Source organism: Cetorhinus maximus, chromosome 17 (assembly GCF_964194155.1).
Source record: "Cetorhinus maximus chromosome 17, sCetMax3.hap1.1, whole genome shotgun sequence".
Taxonomy (NCBI): Eukaryota; Metazoa; Chordata; class Chondrichthyes; order Lamniformes; family Cetorhinidae; genus Cetorhinus; species Cetorhinus maximus.
The window spans coordinates 7,073,583-7,092,949 of NC_135895.1; positions in this window are offsets into that span (position 1 = coordinate 7,073,583).

Consider the following 19,367-nt stretch of genomic DNA (forward strand, 5'->3'; position numbering starts at 1 on the left):
TTGTTACATGCAGCCGCGGATTTAAATAAGCAAACATATCATCCACATCTTGGAAATATGCAAGAATAAGGATGCTGCCATCAAGCCGAAAAGACATCTGCCGATCATACAAACGAGTAATGTGGTGTTTGAATTTCAGTGCCTGTGTGATGTTAGGTATGTAGGCTGCCAAAGACTGGCAGGTTGTATCAAACAGCGTGTCCCAGCTGCTGTTCGCAATGGGCAGGGTACAGACCGTACCCAACCAGCCCGTGTTTGCAAAACTCAAAACAGTGTCCAACCATTAGATGTGATTCTGCGATTGGACAACATTTGCTAAATAATCCTCAGTGTGCTAAGAATTAGGCTGACAACCAATTTAAGATTGCCAGTCGGGCTCAATGTGGCGCATTTGCGTGGACTGGAAGCTACATATATTAATCAACAAGGCCCTGTTCTTTGTAGACAAAAAGAACATGTGCACACATTTTGCCTGTTTCAGATAAACAAAATAAGTGACAGCCTTTTTCTGACCCATTTCTCAGGCCTATGCCTTGACCAATCAGGGTCAAGCTACCTTGTTTAAATTTCAAACAATGCTTGGCAGTTAACTGTTAACCACCAGAACTGGTGCATTCTCCATGACAACACCACTTGCCAACCAATCAGCACTCTCTTCACATACAGTATAAATTGTTGTTTTCCCCTCATTTTGGTATTCTTGTGAGGTGTCCTAATGAGTGCAAGACGAAAAGCTTAGACATGTCTCTTTTTCAGCAATACTGAAGTCCTGTACTACCAAACAACTTCCTCCGAACTCCATAAACTTAAGTTATTATTAGCCAAACACAACAACCAATGCATGCATAGTAAGATCCTGTAGATTATAAAGAAGATGAGCAACCATCGAATAGAACCTTAAAATTATTACAACATAGTAGGAGGTAATTCTGCCCATTTTGTCTATGGCAGTTCTCGTGCAATAACAACTCAACTAGTCCCGTTCCTCTGCCCTTTCCCTGTAGCCCTGTGGTTTTGTTCTCTTTATCCAATTCTCTTTTGAAAGCCACAATCTGTCTCCACCACGCTCTCAGACAGTGCATTTCAATCCAAAGCACTCACTGCATAAAAAAGCTTTCGTCATGTCTCTGCTGTTTCTTTTGCCATTCACCTTAAATCGATGTCTTTTGGTTCTCAATCCTTCTGCCAAAGGTATTAGATTCCCTCTATCTTCACCCTCCCGACCCCACATGATTTTGGGACATCTTTATCAAATCTCCTCTCAACTTTATCGAATGAGAACAGCCCCAGCTTCTCCAATCTATTTTCATAACTGAAGTTCCTCATCCCTGGAATCATTCTCATGAATCTTTTCTGCACTTTCTCTAATACCTTCACATCCTTCCTAAAATGTGGTGCCCAGAAATGAACACAATACTCCAGTTGAGGCTGAACCAGTGTTTTGTAAATATTTATCACAACTTCCTTGCTTTTGTCCTCTATGCCTCTATATATAAAGCCCAGGTTCTCAAATGCCTGATTAACTGCTTTCTCAAACTGCCCTGCCATCTTCAACAATTTGTATGCAGAACCCTCCAGGTCTCTCTGCACCCACTTTAGAACTGCACTGTTTAGTTATTGTCTCACCTCGGCTGAGAAAGCAGACAAAGCCACAGTTTAATGGCACCTTTAAGAGTGCAGCACTCCAGCTGTTCTGCACTGGGACTGTCAGCCTGGATGATGGGCCCTAGTCCCTAGAGTGCCACTGTGAACCTATGACCTCCTGACTCAGACTCAGAACCACAGCTAATGCCCCACTGTGAATGAGCATAAATAGCCGCAGCTGGTTGGAACAAATCACTGAACCCAAAGGCTGAGGAGACAAGGCCACATTTCCATTGACACATCACATATTACACTTCACAACATCTGGATTCGTTCCAGCCAATAGGGCAGCATCAGAATGACTGCAAAACCTTGCCCATATAAACTGAACATATCATTTATAATAATTAAAAATGAAACGGGTTCCCTGCCCAGACCAACACTTGATAATAACATAAGTGGCAATTTGGAAATTTAGCCAGAGTATTTTTTTATTCATTCACAGGATGTGGGTATCCCTGGCAAGGCCTGTATTTGTTGGCCATCCCTAATCACCCTTGAGGGCAGTTTAGAGTCAACTATATCGCTATGGGTCTGGAGTCACATGGTCCAGACCGAGTAAGGATGGTAGATTTCCTTCCCTGAAGGAAACAGATGGTCCCTTTTTTAAAATGACAATTGATGATAGTTTCGTTACTGAGACATGCTTTATATTGCAGATTTTATTCATTGAAGTTAAATTCCACCAGCTGTCATTTGAACCCATACCCTGAGAGCATTAGCCTGTGATTCTAGATTACTAGCCCAGTGACATTACTATTACACCTCCGCCTCCCCCTAACTGGATGAAGTGAATGATCAATGCACATAAATTGTGTTGGACTCAAGATTGTCCTTCCTTCCTCTTGATTTGTTCCCTGCTCATAATGCAATTCTGAGAGCAGCATTGTGAATGCTGTGGTTGTTGGAGCCACGGTCAGAGAGTGACGAAGAAACTGTGGCGTTTCTTAAATCCTGGTTTTCCAAAGTTTAAATAAAGTGACTTCCAGAGTAGTGGACCACTCACCTCTCTCTAGACCCCAACAATTTCTTATTAATTTATGGGATGTGGGCATCACTGGCAAGGGCAGAGTTTATTAGGATATGAAAGGAAGTAGCTACACAGATAGTGGATGCACTGGTAGTAATCTTCCAAGAATCCTTAGATCCTGGTAAAATCCCAGAGGTTTGGAAAACTGCCAATGTAACACCCTTATTCAAAAAGGGAAGGAGACAAAAAACAGGTAACTATAGGCCAGTTAACTTAACATCTGTCATTGGGAAAATGTTAGAGTCTATTATAAAGGATGTAATAGTAGAGCATTATGTAATCAGCCAGAGTCAGCATGGCTTCATGAAGGGAAAATCATGCCTGACAAATTTATTAGAATTCTTTGACGAGGTAACAAGCAGGATAGATGAAGGGGAATCAGTAGATGTAATATATTTGTATTTCCAAAAGGTGTTTGATAAGGTACCACACATAAGGCTACTTAATAAGGTAAGAGTCATGGCATTGGGGGTAGTATATTAGCATGGATAGAGGATTGGCTAACTAATAGAAGACAGAGAGTTGGGATAAGAGGGGCATTTTCAGGATGGCAGCCTGTAACTAGTGGAGCCACAGGAATCAGTGCTGGGGCCACAACTATTTACAATATATATTAATGACTTAGATGAGGGAAGTGAATGTACTATCGCCAAGTTTGTGGAAGACACAAAAATAGGTGGCAAGGCAAGTGGTGAGGATGACAAAGAGTCTACAGAGGGATATAGACAGCTTAAGTGACTGGGCAAAAACTTGGCAGATGGAATATAATGTGGGAAAATGAAAGGGTATACAATTTGGCAGGAAGAATAGAGGAGCTGAATATTATTTAAATAGAGAGCAAAGGTAAATTATGAAAGAAAGCAAGTGTGAAATGTAAAAACTGATAGCAAAAGCTTCTACAAGTATATAAAAGGAAAGAGAGTAGCTAAAGTGAATGTTGGTCCCTTGGAGGATGAGGCTGGGGAGTTAATAGTGGGGAACGCAGAAATGGCAGAGACACTTAATCAATATTTTGCCTCAGTTTTCACAGTGGAGGACACTAGTACCACCCCAATAGTAACAGGTAGTGCAGAGGATATAGAGGAGTAACTTAGAACAATTACCATCACTAGAGAAAAAAGCACTGAGCAAACTATTGGGATTAAAGGTTGACAAGTACCCAGGACCTGATGGCCTACATCCCAGGGTCTTAAAAGAAGTGGCAGCGGAGATAGTGGATGCATTGACTATAATATTCCAAAATTCCCTGCATTCTGGAAAGGTTCCAGTGGATTGGAAAAATGGTAATATAACGCCCTTATTCAAAAGGAGGGGAGGCAGAAAGTAGGAAACTATAGACCAGTTAGTTTAACGTCTGTCATTGGGAAATTATTGGAATCCATTATTAAAGAAGTAGTAATGGGGCATTTGGAAAGTCAAAATGCAATCCATCAGAGTCAGCATTGTTTTATGAAGAGTAAATCGTGTTTGACTAATTTGCTAGAGTTCTTTGAAGATGTGACAAGCAAAGTGGATCATGGGGATCCTGTAGATGTAGTATATCCGGACTTCCAGAAGGCCTTTGATAAGGTGCCGCACAAAAGATTAATACACAAGATAAGATCACACGGAGTTAGGGATAATATATTAGCTTGGATAGAGGATTGGCTAACCAACAGAAAGCAGAGAGTCAGGATAAATGGGTATTTTTCTGGTTGGCAAGCTGTAACTAGTGGGGTGCCACAGGGTTCGGTCCTTGGGCCCCAACTATTTACAATCTATATTAATGACTTGGATTCAGGGATAGAAGGTACTATAGCTAAATTTGCAGATGACACCAAAATAGGTGGGAAAGTAAGTTACAATGAAGAAATAAGAAATTTACAAATGGATATGGACAGGTTAGGTGAATGGGCCAAATTTTGGCAGATGGAGTTTAATGTAAATAAGTGTGAGGTTATCCATTTTGGTCAGAAGAATAAAAAGGCGACTTATTATGTAAATGGAGAGAAACTTCAGAATGCTTCAGTGCAGAGAGTTCTAGGTGTCTTCGTGCATGAATCGCTGAAAGCTAGTATGCAGGTACAGCAGGTAATAAGGAAGGCAAATGGAATTTTGGCATTTATTGCTAAAGGAATAGAATATAAAAATAGGGAAGTGTTGTTGCAACTGTACAAGCCATTGGCGAGACCGCACCTGGAGTACTGTGCACAGTTTTGGTCCCCTTACTTGAGGAAGGATGTAGTTGCATTGGAGGCGGTTCAGAGGAGGTTCACTAGATTGATTCCAGAGATTCGGGGCTTGTCTTATGAGGAGAGGTTGAGCAATTTAGGCCTATACTCGTTAGAGTTTAGAAGGATGAGAAGAGATCTAATTGAGGTATATAAGATGCTAAAGCGGATAGACAAAGTAGACATGGAGAGGATGTTTCCCCTCGAGGGGCATTCTAGAATGAGAGGCCATAGTTTTAGGCTAAGGGGTGGTAGATTTAAATCAGAGATGAGGAGGAATTACTTTTCTCAAAGGGTCGTGAATCTGTGGAAATCACTACCTCAGAGTTCAGTGGATGCCGGGACGCTGAATAAATTTAAGGAGGAGATAGACAGATTTTTAATTAGTAATGGGTTGAAAGGTTACGGGGAGAGGGCGGGAAATTGGAGTTGAGGCCGAAATGAGATCAGCCATGTTCGTACTGAATGGCGAGGCAGGCTCGAGGGGCTGAATTGCCTACTCCTGCTCCTAGTTCTCATGTTCTTATGTAGAAGGACTGAAGAAAGCTGCAGCACAGAGAGATTTGGGGGCGCTCTTGCATGAATCACAAAAAGCTAACATACAGGTTCAGCAGGTAATAGGGAAGGCAAATGGAATGTTGGCCTTTATTTCAAAGGGAATGGAGCAACAAATAGCGAAGTCTTGCTAAAACTATACAAGGCACTAGTTAGACCACACCTAGAATACTATGAACAGTTTTGGTCCCCTTTTCTAAGGAAAGATATATTGGCATTGGAGACAGTCCAGAGAAGGTTCATTAGGTTGATCCTGGGTTTGGAGGGATTTTCTTATGAGGAGAGGTTGAGTAGGTTGGGCCTGTACTCATTGGAGTTTAGAAGAATGAGAGATGACCTTATTGAAACATATAAGATTCTTAGGGGGCTTGACAGGTTAGATGCTGAGAAGTTGTTTTCCCTTGTGGGAGAGTCTAGGACCAGAGGGCATAATCTCAGAGTAAGGGGTAGCCCATTTAAGATAGAAATGAGGAATTTCTTCTCTCAGAGGGTAGTGGTTTGTTTTTAATCAGTAAGGGAATCAAGGGTTATGGGGAAAAAGCAAGAAAATGGAATTGAGGATTATCAGATCAGTCATGATCTCATTGAATGGCGGAGCAGGCTCAATGGGCTGAATGGCCTATTTCTGCTCCTATGTCTTATGGTCTTATTGCCCATCCTAGGTGCCCTTAACTGAGGGGCTTGCTATGAGTTAACCACATAGGTGTGAGACTGAAGTCACATATAGTCCAGACAAGGTAAGGGTGGCAGCTTTCCTTCCATTGAGTGAACCAGGTGGCTCTTCACAAGAATCCAGGTCATCATTAATGGTACTAATTAATCCAGATTTTTTAATTATTTAATTTTCCCAGCTGCTTAGGTGGGATTTGAACTCATGACCCTGATACATTAGTCGAGGCCTCTGGATTACTAGTTCCATAACATAGCCACTATGGTGCTGTTTCCTGTCATTGCCAACAAAGAAACAAGGAGACATTGAGCAATGAAGTCTCTCCACAATGTCAATGCACCAAAACAATGCCCTGCAAATTGATGATTAATGAATATTTTGTTCAAGAAACATACCTGGGCCATTGACATTGTCCAAAATTGTTCACTCTTCTTACCAACAGAAAAAACTCTCAATGTGGAAGAGTGGAATAAGAAATGGACAGTTTCTGTCACTTTACCAGTGTACAAGCTCCAGTAGACCCCTGAAAAGGACCCCACCTGTTGACTGAGATGCGCAAATCGGTTGGGGGGGAGGGGCTCTTATGATGGGAGGGGTGTCCAATGCTAACTTTTGGACTGAGTTAGGTGGAGCATTTTATTAGGGGCTGGGAGGGGCAGGAATGCTGCTGTGTCCCCTGTTCAGAGATTAGGCAACCACCAACATCTGCCCCCCAGGAGTCCACCCTGTTCCAGCCCCAAGGTTTATATTGGGGGGGCACACTACTGGCCCGAAGGGAACTCAATTTGTGAACCTAGGACTAGCGGCACAATTTCAATAATGAAGGGTCTCTCATTTAAAATGGGGATGAGGAGGAATTTTGCCTCTCATGGGTCATTAATGTTTCAAATTCTCTTCCACAGGGAGGCTGGGTCATTGAACACATTCGAGGCTGAGCTGGACAGATTTTCTTTTATCGACGAGGGAGTCAAGGGTCATGGGGAACAGGACAGGAAAGTGGAGCTGAGGCCACAAGCAGATCAGCCACGGTCTTGTTGAATGGCGGAGCAGGCTTGATGGGCCGAATGGCCTACTCCTGCTCCTAATTTTTGTGCTCTTATCATTTCTGGCTGCCGCCTGTCAGTACAATTAGGCCTGGCCCACACTGGCAACTATCAGGGGCAGAGGGCAAATCTATCCCGGGATTTCAGAGGAAGACTAAAGAAAGAAAAGAAAGAATCTACGTCTCAGAGTAAAGGGAAGACCTTTTAGAACAGAGATGAGGAGAAACTTCTTTAGCCAGAGAGTGGTGAATCTATGGAATTCATTGCCACAGAAGGCTGTGGAGGCCAGGCCATTGAGTGTATTTAAGACCGAGATAGATAGGTTCTTGATTGGTAAGGGGATCAAATGTTACGGGGAGAAGGCGGGAGAATGGGGTTGAGAAATTTATCAGCCATGATTGAATGGCAGAGCAGACTCGATGGGCTGAATGGCCTAATTTCTGCTGCTATGTCTTATGGTCTTATGGTCTCTGTGGCGCCTTGTACAACGTCAGGACTTCCAAAGTTCTTTACGTCCAACGAAAAAAAATTCTTGACGTGAAGCCACTGTTGCAATGTAGGAAAATGCGGAAGATAATTTGCAGTCAACAAGATCCCACAAACAGCAATATGATCACGACGGGATAATCTTTTTTTTCTCGGAATAAAAGCAAAATATTGCGGATGCTGGAAATCTGAAATAAAAACAAAAAAATGCCGGAAAAACTCAGCAGGTCTGGCAGCATCTACGGAGAGAGAAACAGAGTTAGTGCTTCGAGACCCGTAATCACTCGAAACGTTAACTCGGTTTCTCTCTCCGCAAATACTGCCATTTTTTCCAGTCTTTTCTGTTTTTATTTTTATTTTGCAGTTGTCTGAGAGATAAGCATTGGCCCAGGACACCGTGTAGAACTGACCAGGCTTATAGCCTCATCAAAGGATTTTAAAAAGACATGTGAAGGAATCCTTTGCTGAGAATCTTCATCATTAACAGGAGCAACTATAGGAAAAATCTTCTCCCCGATTACTCAGTGGAGGAATTAATGTACACAACAGCCACTAGGTGGAAGCAACCTTACAACGTTCACAACCGTTTTGGAATTAAATTTATCATAAAGAAATTAATAGTTATAATCTAACCAAGGGAACAAATGCAATTTGTTCCCACAGTTCAATTAAACATTTTGCTAGGTTGGATTTTTTATCAGGTATCAAAAGAATGATTTCCAGGAGGGAAAATTAAGTCGGGGCTTAGATCGCCCAATACAACAACAAAACCTTGCATTTTTATATTACCTATAACCCAAACACCCCAAGACGTTCCACAGGAGGATTATCAAACAAAATTCAATACCGAGCCACATCAGGAGATATTAGGTCGGATGACTAGAAGCTCGGTCAAAGAGGTAGATTTCAAGGAATGTCTTAAAGGAGGAAAGTGAGGTAGCGAGGCGGAGAGCCGTGGGGACTGAATCCTTGAGTTTCGGGCCAAGGGAACTGAAGGCACGGCCGCTAATGGTGGAGCCGTTAACAATTAAAACGGGGGATGCTCAAGAGGCCAGAATTAGAAGAATGCAGATATCTCGGAGGGTGTGCGGCTGGGAGAGATTACAGAGATAGGGAGGGGAGAGGCCATAGGGCAATTTGAAAAATAAATTTATGCTCTGCCTGAGTGGAAGTCAGTGTAGTTCAGCGAGCACAGGGCTGACAGGGGAATTGATGCAAGTTAGGATATGGGAAGCAGAATTTTGAATGAGACTAAGATTAAGCAGGGTGGGAATGAGAGACGGCCAAGAGAGCATTAAGTCTAGGCATGGACACGACTCTCAGCAGCAGATGAGCTGAGGCGGGTGTGGGGTGGGCCGATGTCACGCAGGTTGAAGTCGACAGACTTAGCGATGGAATGAATGCGGCCGAGAGCTCATCTCGGGGTAAAATCCAACATGGAGGCTGTGAACAGTCTGGTTTAACCTCAGATAGTTGCCAGAGAGGGGGAGGGAGTCTCACAATAACTCACAAACGGAGATCTGGCCAGCAGACTGATTGTTGTGGCCTTGCATGACATTTTGTGGTTCCTAAATATCCTTGGTGAAGTCTTCGAAGAATATCAAGCTGGAGAGCTCTTGGTAAGACTAATCTCTTGTTGAAGACTAGTAAGTCATCAATGACAGTGACGTGCTGGCAGTGTTCAAAATACTGGCGAGGAATTGGATTACTGGTTCAATGAAGTGCGCAGGTGGGTGCACCAGGAGCTCAGGTGACTCCAGTGAAGCTACAACACAGGACTACTTGCGAGCCAAACAGCAGAAGCAGCAAGCGATAGACAGAGCTAAGCGATCCCACAACCAACAGATAGGATCTAAGCTCTGCAGTCCTGCCGTGAATGGTGATGGACAATTAAACAACTCACTGGAGTAGGAGGCTCCATAAATATCCCCAGCCTCAATGATGGGGGTGCTCAGCACATCAGTGCAAAAGATAAGGCTGAAGCATTTGCAACCACCTTCAGCCAGAAGTGCTGAGTAGATGATCCATCTCGGCCTCCTCCGGGGGTCCCCAGCATCACAGATGCCAGCCTTCAGCCAATTCAATTCACTTCACATGATATCAAGAAACGGCTGAAGGCACTGGATACTGGAAAGGCTATGGACCCTGATAACAATCTGACAATAGCACTGAAGACTTGTGCTCCAGAACTAGCCAAACAGTTCCTGTATATCTACAACACTGGTATCTACTCAGCAATGTGTAAAATTGTCAGGGTATGTCCTGTCCACAAAAAAAAGCAGGACAAATCCAAACTGGCCAAATGCCGCCCCATGAGCGTACTCTCAATCACCAGCAAAGTGATGGAAAGTGCCGCCAACAGTGCTATCAAGCAGCACTTGCTTAGCAATAACCTGCTCACTGATGCCCAGTTTGGGTTCTGCCAGGGTCACTCAGCTCCTGACCTCATTACATCCTTGGTTCAAACATGGACAAAAGAGCTGAACTCCCAAGGTGAGGTGAGAGTAACTGCCCTTGACATCAAGGCAACATTTGACCGAGTGTGGCATCAAGGAGCCCTAGCAAAACTGGAGTCAATGGGAATTGGGGGTAAACTCTCCACTGGTTGGAGTCATACCTAGCACAAAGGAACATGTTCTGTTGAAGAGTTATGCGGACTCGAAACGTTAACTGTGCTCCTCTCCACAGATGCTGCCAGACCTGCTGAGTTTTTCCAGGTATTTTTTACAAAGGAACATGGTTGTGGTCAGTCATCTCAGCTCCAGGACATCACTGCAGGAGTTCCTCAGGGTAGTGTCCTAGGCCCAGCCATCTTCAGCTGCTTCATCAATGACCTTTCTCCATCATAAGATCAGAAGTGGGGATGGTCGCTGATGATTGCACAATGTTCAGCACCATTTGCGACTCCTCAGATACTGAAGCAGCCCATGTCCAAATGCAGCAAGACCTGGACAGTATCCAGGTTTGGGCTGCCAAGTGGCAAATAAAATTTGGGCAACACAGGTGCCAGTTCATGATTGTCTCCAACAAAAGAGAATCTAACCATCTCCCCCTGACATTCAATGGCATTTTTTGTTTTATATTTGTTCATGGGATGTGGGTGTCGCTGGCTAGGCCAGCATTTATTGCCCATCCCTAATTGCTCTTGTTCAGAGGCCATTTAAGAGTCAACCACATTGCTGTGGATTTGGAGACACATATAGGCCAGACCAGGTAAGGACATTAGTGAACCAGATGGGTTTTTAATGACAATCGGCAATGGTTTTGTGGTCATCATCAGACTTTTAATTCCAGATTTTTACTGAATTCAAATTTCACCATCTGGTTAGAACCCAGAACCCCAGGGCATTAGTCTGGGTTTCTGGTTTACCAGTCCAGTGACAATACCACTATTATCATCGCTGAATCCCCCACTATCAACATCCTGGGGGTAACCATTGGCCAGAAACTGAACTGGACTAGCCATATAAATACTGTGGCCACAAGAGCAGGTCAGAGGCTAGGAATCCTGCAGCGAGTAACTCACCTCCTGACTCCCCAAAGCCTGTCCACCATCTACAAGGCACAAGTCAGGAGTGTGATGAAATACTTTCCACTTGCCTGGATGAGTTCAGCTCCAACAACACTCAAGAAGCTTGACACCATCCAGGACAAAGCAGCCCACTTGATTGGCACCCATCCACCACCTTAAACATTCACTCCCTCCACCACTGATGCACCGTAGCAGCCATAAGTACCATCTACAAGATGCACCACAGGAACTCACCAGGGCTTCTTTGACAGCACCTTCCATAGAAACATAAAAACATAGAAACTAGGAGCAGGAGTAGGCCATTCGGCCCTTCGAGCCTACTCCGCCATTCATTATGATCATGGCTGATCATCCAACTCAATAGCCTGCTCCCGCTTTCTCCTCATATCCTTTGATCCCTTTCGCCCCAAGAGCTATATCTAACTCCTTCTCGAAAACATACAATGTTTTGGTCTCAACTACTTTCTGTGGTAACGAATTCCACAGGCTCACCACTCTCTGGGTGAAGAAATTTCTCCTCATCTCAGTCCTAAATGGTCTACCCCATATCCTCAGACTGTGACCCCTGGTTCTGGAGTCCCCTACTATCGGGAACATCCTTCCTGCATCTACCCTGTCTAGTCCTGTTAGAATTTTATAGGTTTTTATGAGATCCCCCCTCATTCTTCTGAACTCCAGCGAATATAATCCTAATCAACTCAATCTCTCCTCATATGTCAATCCCACCATCCCAGGAATCAGTCGGGTAAACCTTCACTGCACTCCCTCTATAGCAAGAACATCCTTCCTCAGATAAGGAGACCAAAACTGCACACAATATTCCAGGTGTGGTCTCACCAAGGCCCTGTACAATTACAGCAAGACATCCCTGCTCGTACTCAAATCCTCTGGCTATAAAGGCCAACATACCATTTGCCTTCTTTACCGCCTGCTGCACCTGCATGCTTACCTTCAGCGACTGGTGTACGAGGACACCCAGGTCTCGTTGCACATTCCCCTCTCTCAATTTATAGCCACTCAGATAATAATCTGCCTTCCTGTTTTTGCTACCAAAGTGGATAACCTCACATTTATCCACATTATATTGCATCTGCCATGCATTTGCCCACTCACTCAGCTTGTCCAAATCACACTGAAGCATCTCTGCATCCTCCTCACAGCTCACCCTCCCACCTAGCTTTGCGTCATCTGCAAATTTGGAGATATTGCATTTAATTCCCTCATCTAAATCATTAATATATATTGTGAATAACTGGGGTCCCAGCACCGATCCCTGCGGTACCCCACTAGTCACTGCCTGCCATTCGGAAAAAGACCCGTTTATTCCTTCTCTTTATTTCCTGTCTGCCAACCAGTTTTCTATCCATCTCAATACACTACCCCCGATCCCATGCGCTTTAATTTTACACGCTAATCTCTTATGTGGGACTTTGTCGAAAGCCTTCTGAAAGTCCAAATAAACCACATCCACTGGCTTCCCTTCATCAACTCTACTAGTTACATCCTCGAAAAATTCCAGTAGATTTGTCAAGCAAGATTTCCTTTTCATAAATCCATGCTGGCTCTGTCCGATTCTGCCACTGTTTTCCACGTGCTCAGCTATTAAATCTTTTATAATGGACTCTAGAATTTTCCCCACTACCGACGTTAGGCTTACTGGTCTATAATTCCCTGTTCTCTCTCTGCCTCCCTTTTTAAATAGTGGGGTTACATTAGCTACCCTCCAATCTGTAGGAACTGTTCCAGAGTCTATGGAATCTCGGAAGATGACCACCAATGCATCCACTATTTCTAGGGCCACTTCCTTAAGTACTCTGGGATGTAGATTATCAGGCCCTGGGGATTTATCGGCCTTCAATCCCATCAATTTCCCCAACACCATTTCCCTACTAATACTGATTTCGTTCAGTTCCTCCCTCTCACTAAACCCTGTGTTCCCCAACATTTCTGGTATGTTATTAGTGTCCAAACCCACCACCATTGCCCTCTAGAAGGACAATGGTAGCAGGTGCATGGAACACCTCTAGCTTCAATTTGCCCTCCAAGCCACTCACCATCCTGGAAATATATCGCCGTTCCTTCACTGTCGCTGGGTCAAAATCCTGGAACTCCCTCCCTAACAGCACTGTGGGTGTATCCATACCACATGGACTGCAGCGGTTCAAGAAGACAGTTCACCACCACCTTCTCAAGGGGCAGTTAAGGACAGGTAATAAATGCTGACCCTAGCCAGCGGCCCTAACGTCCCATGAACAAAATGAAAAACTGTAGAAAATTAGAGAGAGAAGAACATTGAATCATAGAATTGTTACAGCACAAAAGGAGCCCATTCTGCCTGAATGGCAGAGTCCCTGTCAGCTCTCTGAGACAGCAATTTGGCTAATCCCACTCTCCTGGCCTATTCCCCATGGCCCTGTGATTTTATTCCCCTTTAGGCGCTTATCCAATGTTACCCAACGTAGAGATTCATTAGTGGGGAATTTCCAAAGGGGTTTTCCAGCTTGTCCACCATAACTTCACTGTTCTTCCCAGGGTTTACACAGACCTTTCCGCCGAAGTTACTTAGGACAGGAGGATATTCCCGGATATCCTTCCCCAGAGAGAGAGGAGCCAATGACTACATTACAACTGTGACTGCAATTTAAAATTGCTTTGAGTATTGCTGAAAAAATAGACATGTCGAATATTTTCATCTTGCATTCATCAGGACACTTTGCAGGAATACCAATATAAGGCGAAAACAACAATTTATACTGTATGTGAAGAGAGTGATGATTCGTTGGCCAGTGGAATCTGATTGGTGGAGATGTTGCCATGAAGAATGCACCAGTGATGGTGACTGACAGTTAACTGGCAAGCATTGTTTGAAATATAAACATACAGTATAAATTGTTGTTTTCCCCTTAATTTGATATTCTTGTGAAGTCCTGATGAGTGCAAGACAAAAAGCTTCGACGTGTCTCTTTTTTCCGCAATACTCTCGAGTTCTGTACCACCGAACAGCTATTTAGCATTGTTTTACTGGCTGTGAACCACTTTGGGACATCCAGTGGTCGTGAACGGTGCTGCACATCTTTCTTTTCTTTCCTGAAAAGATTGCCACATAACCTAGGGCCAATGCTACAGCCTAATAATCAGCTCCCAGAGACTGAGGCGGAATCGTCCCAGATTCGCACAAAGTGCGGCAGCGAACGGGAAAAGAGGACTTTTCACCCGCCAGTTGCAATGGTGGGTTTTTGCACCGGATGGTCTCATTACCAGCATGTCCTGCATCCTTCATTATACGGTCAAGGGGAACATGCCAGATCGCTGGCAGGAGGGCTCGCATGTGCCCGCCATGCCATGACCTCGGCACTTCCTCGCTCCAGCGCCACATTTAAAGTCCATCAGAAGCGCATACCTACTTACGTCTTCCGACCAGGGCTGCTCCAGCCGACAGAGGGCCCTGACAGCAAAGAAGACGGCTGCTCCCAAATTTAGCGATGCCTCTCTGGGGCACCTGTTGGACGCAGTGGAAAGCCGCCACAATCTCCCTCTACCCCTGCTCTGGCTGTAGGAGGTCCACCAGAGTCACCAATAAGAACATTAGAAATCGGAACAGGAGTAGACCATTCGGCCCCTCGAGCCTCCTCCGCCATTCACTAAGATCATGGCTGATCTTCTTGTGTTTTGATTTCCACATTCCCATCTAACCCCGATAACCTTTGATTCCCTTGCCTAACAAGAATCTATCTACCTCTGCCAGAGAGTGGTGAATCTATGGAATTCATTGCCACAGAAGGCTGTGGAGGCCAGGTCATTGAGTGTATTTAAGACCGAGAGAGATAGGTTCTTGATTGGTAAGGGGAACAAAGGTTATGGGGAGAAGGCGGGAGAATGGGGTTGAGAAACTTATCAGCCATGATTGAATGGCGGAGCAGACTCAGGAGCAGAAATTAGGCCATTCGGCCCATTATGTCTTATGGTCTTATGGTCTTATGGCCTTAAAAATATTCCATGACCCTGTCTCCACCACCTTCTGAGGCAGAGAATTCCAAAGTCGCACAACCGTCTGAGAGAATAAAATTTCTCCTTATCTCTGCCCTAAAAGGGTGATCCCTAATTTTAAATCAGTGCCCCCTAGTTCTGGACTCACCCACAATGGAAACATCCTTTCCACATCCACCTTGTCAAGACCGTTCAGGATCTTATATACTTCAATCAAATCACCCCTCACTCTTCTAAATTCCAGTGGAAACAAGCCCAGTCTGTCCAACCTTTCCTCATAAGACAACCCACTCATTCCAGGTATCAATCTAGTGAACCTCCTCTGAACCATCTCCAATGCATTTCCATCCTTCCTTAAATAAGGAGACCAAAACTGCACACAGTATTCGAGGTGCGGTCTCACCAATCCCTGTATAACTGAAGCATAACGTCCTTACTTTTATGTTCAATCCTTCTCGTAATAAAGGGTAGCATTCCATTAGCCTTCTTAATTACTTGCTGTACCTGCATACTAACTTTTTTTTGACTTACGTACTAGAACACCGAGATCCCTCTGCACCTCAGAATTATGCAGCCATTCTCCATTTAAGTAATACTCTGCTTTTTTGCTCTTCCTGCCAAAGTGAACAACTTCACATTTTCCCACGTTAAACTCCATTTGCCAGATCTTTGCCCACTCACTCAACCTATCTATATCCATCTGCACCCTCCTCATGTCCTCTTCACAACATACTTTCCTACCTATCTTTGTGTCATCTGCAAATTTAGCTACATGTCTTCACTCCCCTCATCTAAGTCATTGATGTAAATCATAAAAAGTTGAGGTCCCAGCACAGACCTTATCAAATGTCTTCTGGAAATTTAAGTACAGAACATCTACAGACTCCCCTTTATCCACTGCGCATGTTACTTCTTCAAAAAACTTCAATAAATTGGTTAAACATGATTTTCCTTTCACAAAACCATGCTGACTCTTTCCGCTTGCCTTGAGCTCTTCTAAGTGCTCAGCTATAACCTCCTTAATGATCGATTCTAACAACTTCCCCTCATCAGATGTCAAGCTAACTGGCCTATAGTTTCCTGTTTTCTGCCTCCCTCCCTTCTTGGGAGGTGATGGCAGTGGCAGTCAGCACCACTGGAGCACAGAGGAGGTCAGCCATCCAGTGCAGGAAGAGGATGAATACTCTCCTCTGTTCTGCCAGGGTAAGTCAACCACCTCATCACTCTCAGCTCACATACTCCCAAACCCATCACACATCCACAGGGATCTCGTACTTAAAGGGACAACATCATTAACTCTCGTACCTCCATAAGTCTCATATCCTCTGGAGCTCATGTCCTCATCCCATCCATGGCTCCGCTCACCACACAAATATTCCCCTCAGTGCCATGTGTCCTGCTCAAACCCTTCTATCTGTTTTCATGCAGGAGAAGCTGGCTCACATCAGCAGGGAGAGGTCCCAGACTGGGGGTAGAGTGGGTCACATTAGGCCCCTCACTCACTTTGAGGAGTGTGCCATCATGCTGACTGGTGGGGACATGGACCGTGCCTGTGGTGACGGTGAGGTTAGTGGCAAACAACCACATGAGGATCCTGCACCACGTCATCCCTCTCTCAATGCAACTGTGAGTGCCTCTCTCCTGCTTTTGACTCTGCTGCCAGGCACTTCATTATCTCAACTTTGGTTCACAGGGAGCTCTGCCAAGCGACCGACACCCTCAGCCAGCCAGTCCCTCAACTCCATCCACATCCTCACCTCCAGCCAAGAGGACACCTCCTCCATTGAAGAGCTGGAAATAAGCAGCCTGGAAGACCCATCACAGCGCTTACCCACACCCTCCACTAGCGCAGAGACACACACCTCGGTGGGACCTGGATCTAGAGCAGGCTTGGGTTCACAATCTGGTGGTCACTGCATGGACATGTGTCCGCAGCAGGAGGAGGCAGGTTCAGTCGTGCTCCCCGTCACTCGGAGGGCTGCTGGGGGAGGGGCGTCTGTGAGGTCCGAGTCAGATGACAATCCCCTGGATTCAGCCTTCCAACTTATCATGGAGAGTCAGCAGAAGTTGGGGGAACGTTACGCAGAGCTGTTGGAAGCCCTCAACAGAGTGGCACACGAGTCAGAGGAGTGCGTCTGCCTGCTCTCTGATGAAGTGGTGCCCACATGTGCGTGTATGGTGGTCTCCATGGGAAAGATGGCGGGCGCAATAGAGACCCTGGGCTAGCAGAACATGGAGATGCATGCAGACTTGCACTCCATCACAGTAGCCATGGGTGAGTTCCTGCAGTGACAACGTGAGAGGGAAATGGGGCACCTCGACATCCCTCCAGGTGCTCCTTTCCTTCAAGGAGTCAGGCCGGGGTCCTCGGGCACCAGAAGGGAGGAGGGGCGGCAGCTGACACCCCTGGGTCACCCACTCATGAATCTCAGAGACTATCCTCTCCCTCTGAATCCCCTTTACCTGTGACCCCTCAGCCTAGTCCACTGTCACCTCAGAGGGAGCAGCTGGCTCACAGGAGGACAACCAAAGTAAGCCGGGGCCCTAAAGGCCTCTGCTCTCCAAAGGACACACACACCGGTCATCAGAGGCAACTGGGCTAATCATCGCACAGGCTGTCTCCACCCCTTCTGTGGATGTCAGGGTAGCACCTAGAAGAAGCTCCGAGAAAAGTGGTTGCACGGATGAACTCATTTTGTCACTTTATAATTTGAAAATATATTCACTTTCACTGTAATAATGTGTGATGGTGCCTTTCACCTTCATTTACAGGCTTCACGAGGCATCCCACCAACTCCCCCCACCCACCCTGCCACCAGCAGATCAGCTGCACGCAGCGCCCAGGAGTGATTCTGGAGGGGGAAGTATGTGGCAGGGCCTTTCGGAGCCTCGTGCAAACATTCTCCCACGCACACGGATTTGAAACACACGGTCATGGTCAAGTTTCTGCTCAGCTCCCCTATCCTTTCCCTTTCTCCAGTCACCCATGTCCTTTCCCCAATCATTGTTGACTTCCTCCTCCCTCCTGGCATCACCTTCCATCTCCCCACTGTCACCTACCAACCAGGACCCTTTCTTTTCCGGGATGTCCAGATGAATGTGCATGTTTCCATCCTTCGCATCCACATTGAACTCCCCGACCTCCTTCTCCCCGCCCCCCAGGATTCGTGTCTGCTTCCGAGTCCCCACCAGCACCCTCGCCATCCCTTCTACCGCTACCGCCGTACCCTCACCCTCCCACACTTTCTGCTCACTCTACCCCCTCTCATACTCACTGTTCCCTCCGACCACACCCACTCTCAGTTCGCTCCCCAGGAGGCAGTCATTGGCTCCACACATCCCTCCCTTGCACATTCACCTGGACATTCCTCCCCACTTACTCCCTCCTCTGCCCTTACTGCCTCCCCCCTCTGAACTCCTTCCCCACTCCGAACTCATTTCCTTACACAATTTCCCCCCTACACCTATCTCCCCAGTTGCCGCATTCTCCCCTGTTACACCATCCTCTCTCGTACTCCCTCCTTCCCCCTCTCAACTTCACCCCCTCCAACACCTTTGCTCCTCCCTTCTCCTAACATCACCACCTCCTCCCTGTACACCTCCCTCTCCCAGTCAACTCTAGACCTTCCTCTCCCATGTGCCGACCCTGCCTCTCCGGTACACCTTCTTCTCCGGTACACCTTCCTCTCCGGTACACCTTCTTCTCCGGTACACCTTCCTCTCCGGTACACCTTCTTCTCCGGTACACCTTCCTCTCCGGTACACCTTCTTCTCCGGTACACCTTCCTCTCCGGTACACCTTCTTCTCCGGTACACCTTCCTCTCCGGTACACCTTCTTCTCCGGTACACCTTCCTCTCCGGTACACCTTCTTCTCCGGTACACCTTCCTCTCCGGTACACCTTCTTCTCCGGTACACCTTCCTCTCCGGTACACCTTCTTCTCCGGTACACCTTCCTCTCCGGTACACCTTCTTCTCCGGTACACCTTCCTCTCTGGTACACCTTCTTCTCCGGTACACCTTCCTCTCCACTCGCAGCTGGACCTTCATCTCTCCCCACCCCCTCGCCGATCACCCATAGCAACTGATGGCCAACACCTTGATGTCCCGCTGCAGACCACAGACTTCAACAGAAACCTCCCACCTTTCACAAACTGCTTCGCGGTGGAGCCATGTCCATGAGGATCCACCCAGCAGGTGATGCATGTGT